The sequence below is a fragment of the Muntiacus reevesi genome, chromosome 3, assembly GCF_963930625.1.
Source record: "Muntiacus reevesi chromosome 3, mMunRee1.1, whole genome shotgun sequence".
In the NCBI taxonomy this organism is placed as follows: domain Eukaryota; kingdom Metazoa; phylum Chordata; class Mammalia; order Artiodactyla; family Cervidae; genus Muntiacus; species Muntiacus reevesi.
The window spans coordinates 33,010,128-33,022,410 of record NC_089251.1 but is presented as its reverse complement, the minus strand read 5'-3'; positions in this window follow the sequence as shown (position 1 = coordinate 33,022,410).

Here is a 12,283-nt window from a genome sequence, read left to right as displayed (position 1 = left end):
GATCCTCATAAGAAATTGAAATTTTCTTTCAGCAGTAGTTGTCAAATGGAAAAATACTGAATCAGAGGCATTAAGCTATTCACCGAAAGTTGGTAAGAACTAAATTAGGATCCGAAACAGTAAGATTTATCACAGATTTCCTTGAAAAGAGTTTGGAAAAAATTTAGATTGAAGAGAACCCAAAGGAAAGAAATGATCTCGGCTCTTAGACACGTATTGTGGAGGGAGGAGGGTGAATCAATCAGTACTTGGGAATGTCATAATCACCAAATTTCACTATCCTTAAAGGGCGTCTGTAGTCCTGTTTAAAGTGATAGAAGACTGGCAAAAGTCTTCTCATTTTCCATCTCTTCACCTCAAAATTTTTAAAATCAAACTTTCTTTGTTCCTTGATGCTCTTTCATCTTTGAAAGAGAGGGCTCCAACACGCTTAGAAATCTGGACCTTGTTTTAGATATTTTAAGAAAGCATTTGCCCACCAAATTTAGCATATAATTTCAGGGAGTTGAGGTTAAGAATCTGTTCTCATCTCAAAGAATGTTCCTCCTCCTATCCAGATTAATCTCTTCACTTTGTAAATTCCAAAGCACTGAATACCTGGCCCACAGTAAACATTAAATATCAGTTGATACTACTATTGCAGTTTCCCATTATCTCCTGTCTGGGTCTTAGTATCATTGACCTTTACCTTTCAACTAGCTCCTTTCGAATCTGCATAAAGGACCTATTGGCATTCTTAAGCTCCTATTTGTTTTTAACCTTTCATTCATGGCTTTTTGTTGTTTTTTGCCCAGCTGCATTCCCAGCTGCCCTTGCAGTGGAAGTTGAAGTCTTAACCACTGGATTGCCAGGAAAGTCCATTTTCATTCATATTTAAAATGCCCAAGGGGGCTTCTCTGCCAGACCAGGGGTTAAAACTGCCCTTCCAATGCAGGGGGCATGTGTTCCAATACTGGTCAGGGAATTAAGTTTCCCATCATGTTGCAGCCATGCTGCCAAAATAAAAATGGTCAAATGTTGCCCGTGTTTATACCACATTATTTTTTATTATCTCTTTTTCTGCTTAAAGAAATAATATGTACTTATTGTAATAAACTATTTCAAAAATAATAGTGTAAAGTAACTATAATAGCTTGTATGTGCTATATCCCACTGTTTTAATTCCTTCTGACATATTAAATCATTTAATACAACTATCCTATGAATATTGTGAATTAATTGCTATAGAAACTGAAAACCTCTTATCTTCACCAAAGTAATTAAAAAAGACTTTGATGTATATTTATCCATATTTATTTTCCTGTGTATATATTAATACATATAGTTTAAAATAAAAGCAAGCTTATGCCACATAATCTTTTTCAGTTTACTCTTTTTACTTTTCCCCCCACAGCAGCACATATAGCATTACTTTAATTTTTCAACCATTGTAGAGTATTCCATTATCCAAATATGCCATGTTTGATTAATAACTTACCAGGGAAGTTTCAGATTATTTCCAACATTACTTATTTTAGATAAAGCTGTAATGAACATTCTGCTACATACACATTTGCCTACTTGTGAAAATGATTTCACTCATTCTTAAAAGGAGAAGGAAATGGCAACCCACTCCAGTATTCTTGCCTGAAGAGTCCTGTGGACAGAGGAGACTGGTGGACTGCCGTCCATGGGTTCGCACAGAGTCGGACACGACTGAAGCGACTTAGCAGCAGCAGCATTCTTAAAAATGGAATTGCTAAATCAAAGACTAAGAACATTTTGAATAGATATTGCCAAGTTGCCCTTCAAAAAGATATCAAATGATAATACCACCAAGAGTATGTTAGGGTTCCTGCTTCCCACCATCCTTACCAACATTGGGTATTACCGATCTTTTCAACTTTGTGATATATTAAGGGATAAACAGATATCTTACTGTTTTGATTCACATATACTTAATTAGTAGTGAAGTTAAACATTCTTCTAGCAAAACTTTTTAGAACAATTTTACAACAAAATTGAGAAGAAGGTACAGAGGTTGCCCACATACCCCCAATTCCACATTTGCACAGCTTCCCCATTATCAAATCACCAGAGTGGTATATGTTGTATCAAGTATGAATCCATCATAATCACACAAGCCCATAGAACCTTAAGGTTCTTGGTGGTGTACATTCTGTGGGCTTGGACAAGTGTGTAAGGGCATACAGAATGTTTTTACTGCCCTAAAAGAACTCTGTGCTCTGCCTACCCATTCCTGGCAACCACTAATCTTGTCTCCATAGTTTTGCCTTTTCCAAAATGTCATAGAGTTGGAATCATACAGTATGCAATCTTTTCAGAATAGCTTCTTTCTGTTAGTAAAACACCTTTAAGTTTCCTCCATGTCTTTTCATGGCTTGATAGAACATTCCCTTTTAGTGCTAGATAATATTCTATTGTCTGGACGAGCCACAGTTTGTTTATCCATGTACCTATTGAAAGACATCTTCGTTGCTTCTTTCAAGTTCTGGCCATTATGAATAAAGCTCCTATACACATCTGTATACAGGGTTTTGTGTGGGCATAAGTTTTCATCTACCTTGGGTAGATACCAAGGAGTGCAATTTCTGGATCATACATTAAGAGTGTGTTTAGTTTTATAAGAAACCACCAGTCTTTCAAAGTGGTTGCACCATTTTACACTTCCACCAGGAATGTATGAGAGTTCCCATTGCTCCACATTCTCACCAGCATTTGTCTTTTGTTCTGTTTTTGGCCATTCCAGTAGGTATGTAGTAGTATCGCCTTGGTTTTTGTTGTGTTGTTGTTTGGTGGTATCTCTTTGCTTTAATTTTCATTTCCCTGGTGACATATGATGTGGAGTATCATTTCATATGCTTAATTGGCATCTGTATATTTTCTTTGATAAGGTGTCTCTTAAGATCTTTGGCCCATTTTTCAGTTGAGTTGTTTTCTTATTGTTGAGTTCCAAAGGTTCTTTGTGTATTTTGGATAACAGTCCTTTATCATATGTGTTTTTACCGAGTAATATCTTCTCCTAGTTTGTGTTGTCTTCTTACTCTCTTGACACTGTCTTTCACAGAAAAGGAATTTTTAACTTTACTGACGTTCAGCTTATCAATTCATCTAAAAAAGGCCTCATCACACCCAAGATCATCTAGATTTTCTCCTGTGTTATCTTCTAGGAGTTTTATAGTTTTACAATTGACATTTAGGACTGTCATCCATTGTGAGCTAATTTTTGTAACATGTATAGACCCTGGGTCTAAATTCAATTTTTTGCATGTACATGTGTATGTGGATGTCCAGTTGCTCCAATACCATTGTTTTCATTTGTTTACTGCCCCAAAGCATTTCATTTTCAGTTTCTTGCCTGTATATGTTCTTTGCATAGTATTTTTAACTGGGTTGATCATTTTTTTCTTATTGGCTTTTAAGAGCTCTTTGTATATTAGGAAAATCCTATTGTTTTCTCAATCTTCTACAATGTGAATCCTATCCTTTCTCTATCTCTACTGAAACTTTGCACTCAGTTTATTATAAACCTCTGTTCGAAAAGCCCTTTCTTATTTCCCATTCTCCATGACCTCTTTGGGCTTCCCTTGTGGCTCAGCTGGTAAAGAATCCACCTGCAATGTGGAAGACCCGAGTTCAGTCCCTGGGTTGGGAAGATCGCCTGGAGAAGGGAAAGGCTATCCACACCAGTATTCTATCCTGGAGAATTTCAGTCAGACAGGACTGAGTGACTTTCACTCACATGACCTCTTTAGCATATGGGACCACTGAACAGCACATTCTTAAAATGCCTCTCTTTTTTTTAAAATGCCTCTCTTTTCATAATACTAATTTATTTCTCTCTCAACTTCTATTTTTCTCTCCTTTACTTTCTGTTCTTCCCGCTTTATTTATTTCACACCATGTGGCTTGGGGGATCTTAGTTCCCTGATCAGGGATCAAACCTGGCGTCCTGGCAGTGAGCACACCAAGTGCTAACTACTGGATTGCCAGGAAATTCCCCTTCATAACTATTAATGTGCCTATCTATCAGTGTGTCCAAAGTTATATTCTTTGTTCTCTCTACACCATCCTTTAGCAACTACGTCCACTGATGAGCTTCAGATATATCACCAGGATGACAGTTATCACACCCAACCTCCAAGATAATATTGGATGCTCCATTGTCCCTTAAGTTAAAGACTTGACTTGCCTAAAGGTTTTTATTTCAGGTTAGTAATCCACCTCAAGAACTAATTTATTAGGAACAGAAACCAGATGGCTGGGTGACAGAGTGGGAGGGAAACTTCTTGTATGGCCATTTATGCCTTTGAACTTTGCAGTATATGTATTTTTTTTTTTTTTTTTAGTTTATTTATTTTTGGCTGCACTGGGTCTTTGTTGCTGTGTGTGGGCTCCTCACTGTGGTGACTTCTCTTGTTGCAGAACATGGGCTTTAGGACACAAGGACTTCAGTAGTTGGGGTGCACACGGTTAGCTGCCCTGCGGCATGTAGAATCTTCCTGGACCAGGGATTGAACCCATGTCCCCTATATTGGTAAATGGATTCTTAACCACTGGACCACCAAGGAAGTCCCCATATGTATGTCTTTTTTATTCAAAAAAGAATATGTAACAAATAATTTATTAAATAATTGTGGGACAAAGAAAGATAATGCTTCTTAGACTATCCATATCTAAGCTTCCCAAATGACCTACTGACCTCATCTCCTAAGTGTACTATAGGTTGGATTGTGACACAATGGTTGCAAAACTCTGTACATTTATTTTAAAAAAATCACTGAGTTAACAAGTGAATCTTAAAAATGTGAAAATCGTAACTCAATAAAACTGTCCAGAATCTTTCAGATCTTGGTTTCCATAGATCAGGGCAATTAGAAAATCAATTGGGTTTCTGCTCAAAGCTTTTCTTCCTCAGTGTGAAACTCACCGGTCACACTTCCAATCTGGTCATTCTTCTGGGAATGTGATGTGGATTCTTTCTTCCAAAAGAGCCTCTTTCAGAATGAAGGCATAATCAAAGGTATAGAAATGTTCCTTTGCCTCAATGTTGGCACTTACACTTCTGTCAGTTCAGTTCAGTTCATTCGCTCAGCTATGTCCGACTCTTTGTGACCCCATGAATTGCAGCACACCAGGCCTCCTTGTCCATCACCAGCTGCCGGAGTTTACTCAAACTCATGTCCATCAAGTTGGTGATGCCATCCAGCCATCTCATCCTCTGTCGTCCCCTTCTCCTCCTGCCCCCAACCCCTCCCAGCATCAGGTTCTTTTCCAATGAGTCAACTCTTCGCATGAGGTGGCCAAAATATTGGAGTTTCAGCTTGAGCATCAGTCCTTCCAACGAACACCCAGAAATGATCTCCTGTAGGATGGACTGGCTGGATCTCTTTGCAGTCCAAGGGACTCTCAAGAGTCTTCTCCAACACCACAGTTCAAAAGCATCAATTCTTTGGCACTCAGCTTTCTTCACCGTCCAACTCTCACATCCACACAAGACTACTGGAAAAACCATAGCCTTGACTAGACGGACCTTTGTTGGCAAAGTAATGTCTCTGCTTTTAAATATGCTGTCTAGGTTGGTCATAACTTTCCTTCCAAGGAGTAAGCTTCTTTTAATTTCATGACTGCAATCACCATCTGCAGTGATTTTGGAGCCCCCAAAAATAAAGTCTGACACTGTTTCCACTGTTTTCCCATCTGTTTCCCACTAAGTGATGGGACCAGATGCCATGATCTTAGTTTTCTGAATGTTGAGCTTTAAGCCAACTTTTTCACTCTGTAGGACCTCTTAACTATAAACCTAGATTTTGTAATAATTGTGAATTACCTAAGGTGGTTTAAGCAGGACTTCCCAGGTGGCTCAGCAGGTAAAGAATCCACCTGCAATGCAGGAGACGCAGGAGATACGGGATCGATCCCTGGGTAGGGAAGATCCCCTGGAGAAGAGAATTGCCATTCTCTTCAGTCCAGTATGCTTGCCTGGAGAATCCCATGGACAGAGTAGCCTGGTGGATTATAGTCCATAGGGTCACAAAGAGTTGGACACAACTGAAGAGACTGAGCACACACAAGGTTGTTTAAAACACCTTCCCAGGACCCTACCTAAATCAACTGAATCTGAATCCAGAGGACAGGGAGGATTTGCGTATCTATATGCCTAAGAATCTGCCCAGGTGATTCTGATGTAGGTAGCCTGGCTCATCACTAGGCTGAAGGGTGGTAACCATCATTCCAGGTCATGTTTATTCCTGTCCAGGAATGATTCCTGGAGACATTGCCTCATAACTTAGGCCTCTGAGCTTCATCATTTAAGTTATGAAATGGAAACATGATTTAGCTCTACACCTTCATGTCATGTCATAAGAAATTGAGTCAACTTCTAAAATAAACATAGGGCCCTGGGAAATTAAGAAAAAAAAAAAAAAACAGCTCATCTAAATTAAGAATTCATCTGTGACTATTAGATGTCTGCAACTATATTCAATTATGTTCAAATCAAGTTTCTTTATTATTTATTTTGCTCTATGTTTTACTGGCTGAAAGGTAATACCTATTTTATCTCACAGGGATGTTGTGAGTTTAAAATAATTATCAATGTAAAGTAATTAGCCTCCAACTAATAAAAATAAATGGAAAAAAAATTATCAAGTCATTCCACAGCTTTTTCTGGGCTAAAACTCCTAATGTAAACCTTTTGTTTATTTTCATATACTTAATTTACCTTTGTTGTAGCAATAGAGAGAACTTTTCTAAATCTAAAATTATTTCCTGAAAAAACAGATTCAGACTTTTAAGGAAAGACCTTTGGAGATCCCTTTTAGCACTAGTAAACTAGATTTCATTATTTCACAGCTCACAACTTGGCTGGAATCAGAGAACAAAATTCAATTTAACTAAGCAAATATCTATTGACTTGTAAGAGTACATGCCAGGTGCCATCCTAGGCAGACAAATGAATAAGACAAAGTTCCTATCCTTAAAGAGCTCAGATGTATTTAGGAAGATATCTGTGTAAACAAAAAAAGTGACTACTTAACAGATACAACAGCAGTATATATAAAGTTCCGTAGGCTGAATAGAGAAGACCTGCTTGACTTCACGGAAGGAAAATACAGGGGAAGTTGTGGAAGGCTGAATAATGGCCCCAAAGATACCAAGGTCCTAATTCTTGGAATTTGTGAATGTCACCTCATATGGCAAAAGTTACTTTAGATGCAATTAAATGAAACATTTTGAGATGGAGAGATTATCCTGGATTATCAGGACAGGCCCTTAAATATAATCACGAGTGCCCATTAAAGAGAGTGGCAGGGGGAAATCTGACTACAGAAAAGAAAAAAATGTAACCACAAAAGCAAGAGATTGTTATTATGCCAAGGAATACAAGCAGCCTCCAAAAACTAGGAAAGGAGAGGAAATAGATTCTTCCCTAGAGTTCTTAGAAGGAACCAGGACTGCTGACACCTTAACTTTAAACTAGTGAAACCAGTTTCACCATCTGACCTCCAAAACTGTAAGAGAATAAATTTGTGGGGTTTCAAGCCACCAAGTTAGTGGTGGTAACTTGTTTTAGCTGTCATAGGAAACTAGTACATAAGTTTTCCCAGAGAACAAGAGTGATATCTGCCTGACCTGTGTTTTAAAGGATGAACAGAAATGTTAAAAGAAGAAAGAGACTTCCCTGGTGGCGCAGTGGATAAGAATCCACCTGCCAATGCAGGCTCCTGGTCTGGGTAGATTCCACATGCCAAGGAGCAACTAAGCCTGTGTGCCACAATACTAAGCGTACATGCTACAACTACTGAAGCCTGAGCGCCTAGAGCTTTTGCTGCACAAGAGAAATACAGAAATATTGCTCTCCGCAATAGAGAAAGCCCATGCAAGACAACAAAGACCCAGTACAGCCATGAATTTTTTAAAAAAGAGAGAGAAGGACAAACAGTCCGAAGAAGACTGAACCCTCCTTTTCTCTGACTCTCCAGTCTCAGAAGATAGGAAGTTGGACCGTAAGATTTACGATTCTCCACCCCAAGTTTGGTGACATATGCCTCATTTTTTAGCAGTAAGAAGAATGAAAGATTTCCAACATAGGTGTTATTTTTCTTCCCTTCACATCAACCTCTGGCTTTTCAGTTTGAATTTTAATCTTTGTTTTTACAAAATTTCTTACATCTCAGACAGAAGAGACTTTAGGAGAAACATTCTTCAGAGAGCAAATGAAAAGACTAGAGAATCTGATAAGGACACTTGTTTATTATTGGAGAAAGTTTGAAAAGAAAGTGACAATACACTCTCCAAAAGTAAGCAAAGAAAGAGACTCCTTGCTTGATTTGTTTGGGACTAAGAGAAACAAGATAGTGAAAATAAAAAGTTAGCAAAAGCTCTAAACTGGGTATAATTGAATAGAGAGAATAAGTTACCCAGAATATAGCACAGACACAAGGATATATAGTTAAGAGAGAAGTCAGATAAATGGAAAGCCCTAACATGTATGTTGAGAGTTCTAGAAGAAAATAGCAGAATGATGGTGAAATAGTGGTTGAAAATGTAAGAGATAAAATTTTTAAGTGTTGATGAAAGACATCAGTCACCAAATTTTAAGAATAAGCTTTTAGTATTAATAAAACAAACACATGCTGTGGCACATTATAGGAATATTTATACAACATTAAAGATAAACAGAAAATTATAAAAAGCAACCAGAGAAGACAGGGGAAAAAACAAAACAAAATAGATTACTTATGAAACAACAGTGATGACTGATAAAGGACTTCCCTATAAACTTAGAATTTTATCCCCAAACAAGATATCATTAAAGAGTGGGGGCAAAGTACATTTTGATATACCAGAAAGAATTAAGGAAATTTTTTAAAACCACCCATGCAATATCACTGAAAAACATAAATGACAATTTATAAAACTGCTTGGGGGACTTCCCTGGTGGCCAATGATTGGGACTCTGTGCTGCCAGTGCACGGGGTGTGGGTTCAATCCCTGGTCGGGGAACTAAGATCCTACATGCGGGCAGCACAGCCCAAAGATTTTAAACAGAAGTTTAAAACTGCTTGGGAAACTCTCATCTCTGGCCGTGATGGTATTACAGGGACTACATTTACCCTCCTGCCTTAATCATCTAGGAAACTGGACAAAATATACGAAGCAACAGTTTTCAGACATCAGACAACAGGCAGCACAGGACACTGATCCCTAAGAGAAGGGAAACAAATGAAGTGAATCTTATTGGTAACCCCACTTCAGGTCACTCTGTAGAAAGAGGAAACCCAAGCAGAGCCTGACAATCTCACTGCATTGGGAAGACAGTTTGGAGTTCAGGGAAGCCAAGGTGGCTAACATTTTCAGGGAAGTACTTGTGTCTAAAAGCATGGAGATAAACACGGAGAGAACGACAGAGCTCTGCAGGAGCCTCTCAAGATCTCGGCTAAACATATTCATGATGAAACTATCAAGGCTGAGGAAAGAACCATTTGAAAGGAGGAGTTGGAACAGTCTTCCAGTGGTGCGAAAGCCATTTTGGTGGAGAGGGTAGCAGGATTCCAGCTGGCAGGTTTCCTATTACTACTGGGTGTATATGTGTTAATGTGCTCAGTCATGTCCTACTCTGCGACCCCATGGACTGTAGCCCACACCAGGCTTCCCTGTCCATGGAATATTCCAGGCAAGAATACTGAAGTGGGTTGCCATTTCCTACTTCAGGGATCTTCCTGACCCCCAGGGATCAGACCCACATCTCTTGCATCATTGGCATGTGAATTCTTTACCACTGTGCTACCTGGGAAGCCTCTTAGCAAATCATAGAACCAAGAGATTACAAATGTGAGGTCATTTGTTACTTTGCATGTGAGTCTCAGTTAAGAACTTCTGTCCTCATGGTGACTACAAGAACCAGCAGGACTTTTCTTTTTTTTTTTCAGCAGGACTTTTCTAAGTAACACTCTAGTTCTCTTGGGCCAATCTGTCAGACTCAGCTTGTAAGTCGTCAGTTCTCAGTAGCCAACAGAGCAAAGGAGTTCTTTAAAGGATACTGAGGAATCTCTAAGGAATGTTTAAGTGTGACACAGATCCTCCCTGGAAATTACTACCACTTTTGCCAGCTGTCCCTGCCCCAAACCACTGTGGCTCTTGAACTTTACTACCACCTCTTCAGTCTCCCCACATGGCCCCATCCCAATGAATACATATCTTCTCATTTGATTCCTCAAAGCTCAGTTTAGTCCAGACACAGAGGCACAGATACGAAACACAAGTAGTAGTCCATTGACTGCCAATCAGTTCAGTTCAGTCGCTCAGTCATGTCCGACTCTTTGCAACCCCATGAACCGAAGCATGCCAGGCCTCCCTGTTCATCACCAACTTGTGGAGTCCACCCAAACTCACGTCCATTGAGTCGGTGATGCCACCCAGCCATCTCATCCTCTGTCATCCTCTTCTCCTCCTGCCCTCAATCTTTCCCAGCATCAGTGTCTTTTCAAATGAGTCAGCTCTTCGCATCAGGTGGCCAAAGTACTGGAGTTTCAGCTTCAACATCAGTCCTACCAATGAATACCCAGGACTGATCTCCTTTAGGATGGACTGGTTGGATCTCTTTGCAGTCCACGGGACTCTCAAGAGTCTTCTCTAACACAACAGTTCAAAAGCATCATGTTGCTGCAAATGGCATTATTTCATCCTTTTTAAAGGCTGAGTAATATTCCATTGCATATGTACCACATCTTCTTTATTCATTCCTCTCAATGAATATTTAGGTTGCTTCTGTATCTTGACTATTGTGAACAGTGCTTCAGTGAACATTGGGGTGCATATAACCTTTCAGATTGTGGTTTTCTCTGGATATATGTCCAGGAGTGGGATTACTGCATCAGTATAGGTACTGTTGAAGCAAGCACTTCTACAAGAATTTTAACACATTGTGCTTTAAGTTTACAATAAAAGCTTCTTAGCATATTTTGGATCATCTGGATTAACATGTGACATTTTTGAGTGATCCTGAATTAATGTTTAAGTTTACAGTTTAACTAGTGTCACATTATACTCTGAAATTAGCATTTAACTTTTAAGGCAATGTTGCCCAACCTTGGCATTGTGTCTGTGGGGTCCTTTAAATCCCTCAAAATCTGCAGATATGTCTCAGTGGTAGACAATTACTCATGCCTGAAAAACTGGCTTAAACTACTTTCTTCTCTTTCCTTATAAGAGATAACTGGAAAGAAGCTCATGAGAGGCTAACAGAAACAAACAAAAGTTTTTAAAATGACAAGTATTTGTCAGTTTATTTTCAATGTTTGACCAATTTGAGGGACAAGAAAATATAAGCAATCTAATTTTAAATATAAAAGTTGAGAATTCCCAGGCAGTTCAGTGGTTAGGCACCCCATTCCAGTACTCTTGCCTGGAAAATCGCATGGATGGAGGAGCCTGGTAGGCTGCAGTCCATGGGGTCGCTAAGAGTCGGACATGATTGAGCGTTTCATTTTCACTTTTCACTTTCTTGCACCGGAGAAGGGAATGGCAACCTGCTCCAGTGTTCTTGCCTGGAGAGCCCCAGGGATGGGAGAGCCTGGTGGGCCGCCGTCTATGGGGTCACACAGGGTTGAACACGACTGAAGTGACTTAGCAGCAGCAGCAGCCATTGGTTAAGTGCTCAGTGCTTTCAGTGCTGTGGCCAGGTTTCAATCCATCCCTGGTCGGGGAACTAAGATCACACAGGCAGTGAAGTGAAAAACAAACAAAACCCCAATAAACTATTATTTTAAAAAATAAGTCAAATTGCAATACTGTGATACTGTGAATGTATAAAGAAATTGCCAAATTCTTAGAATTAGTTATTTTCTACCAACAAAAAACTAATTCCATGCCTTTATCCCTTTTTATTGAGTGAACTTGGTATATATTTTAGAGATATTTTTTACATTCAGGCCAGCCCCTAAAGTACATATTCAGAAGCTGCTTCTGCTACCATGTGTGATTGGCCAGATTTTTGAGGCTCACAGTTTACAAACTCAGGTAAATCAATTTGGAAATACAGTGTTTTGGAGTATTTTTAGTAAAAAAAAATTTTTTTTGCTCCCTATCAAAGCATGAAACCTTTGTGTCCTCAGAATTGTAATGTGGTGGTTTGGGGGGAAATGGAGGTGAAGAAGGGAGAAGAAAATCTTTCTATTCATTGCCTCTTCCCTATCTCCTTCCATGAGCCACTTAAGTCTCCCCCATTTCTCCTCCCAGGGTGACCACTACCCTCCCAGTGCCTTACTTTTTCTTTTAT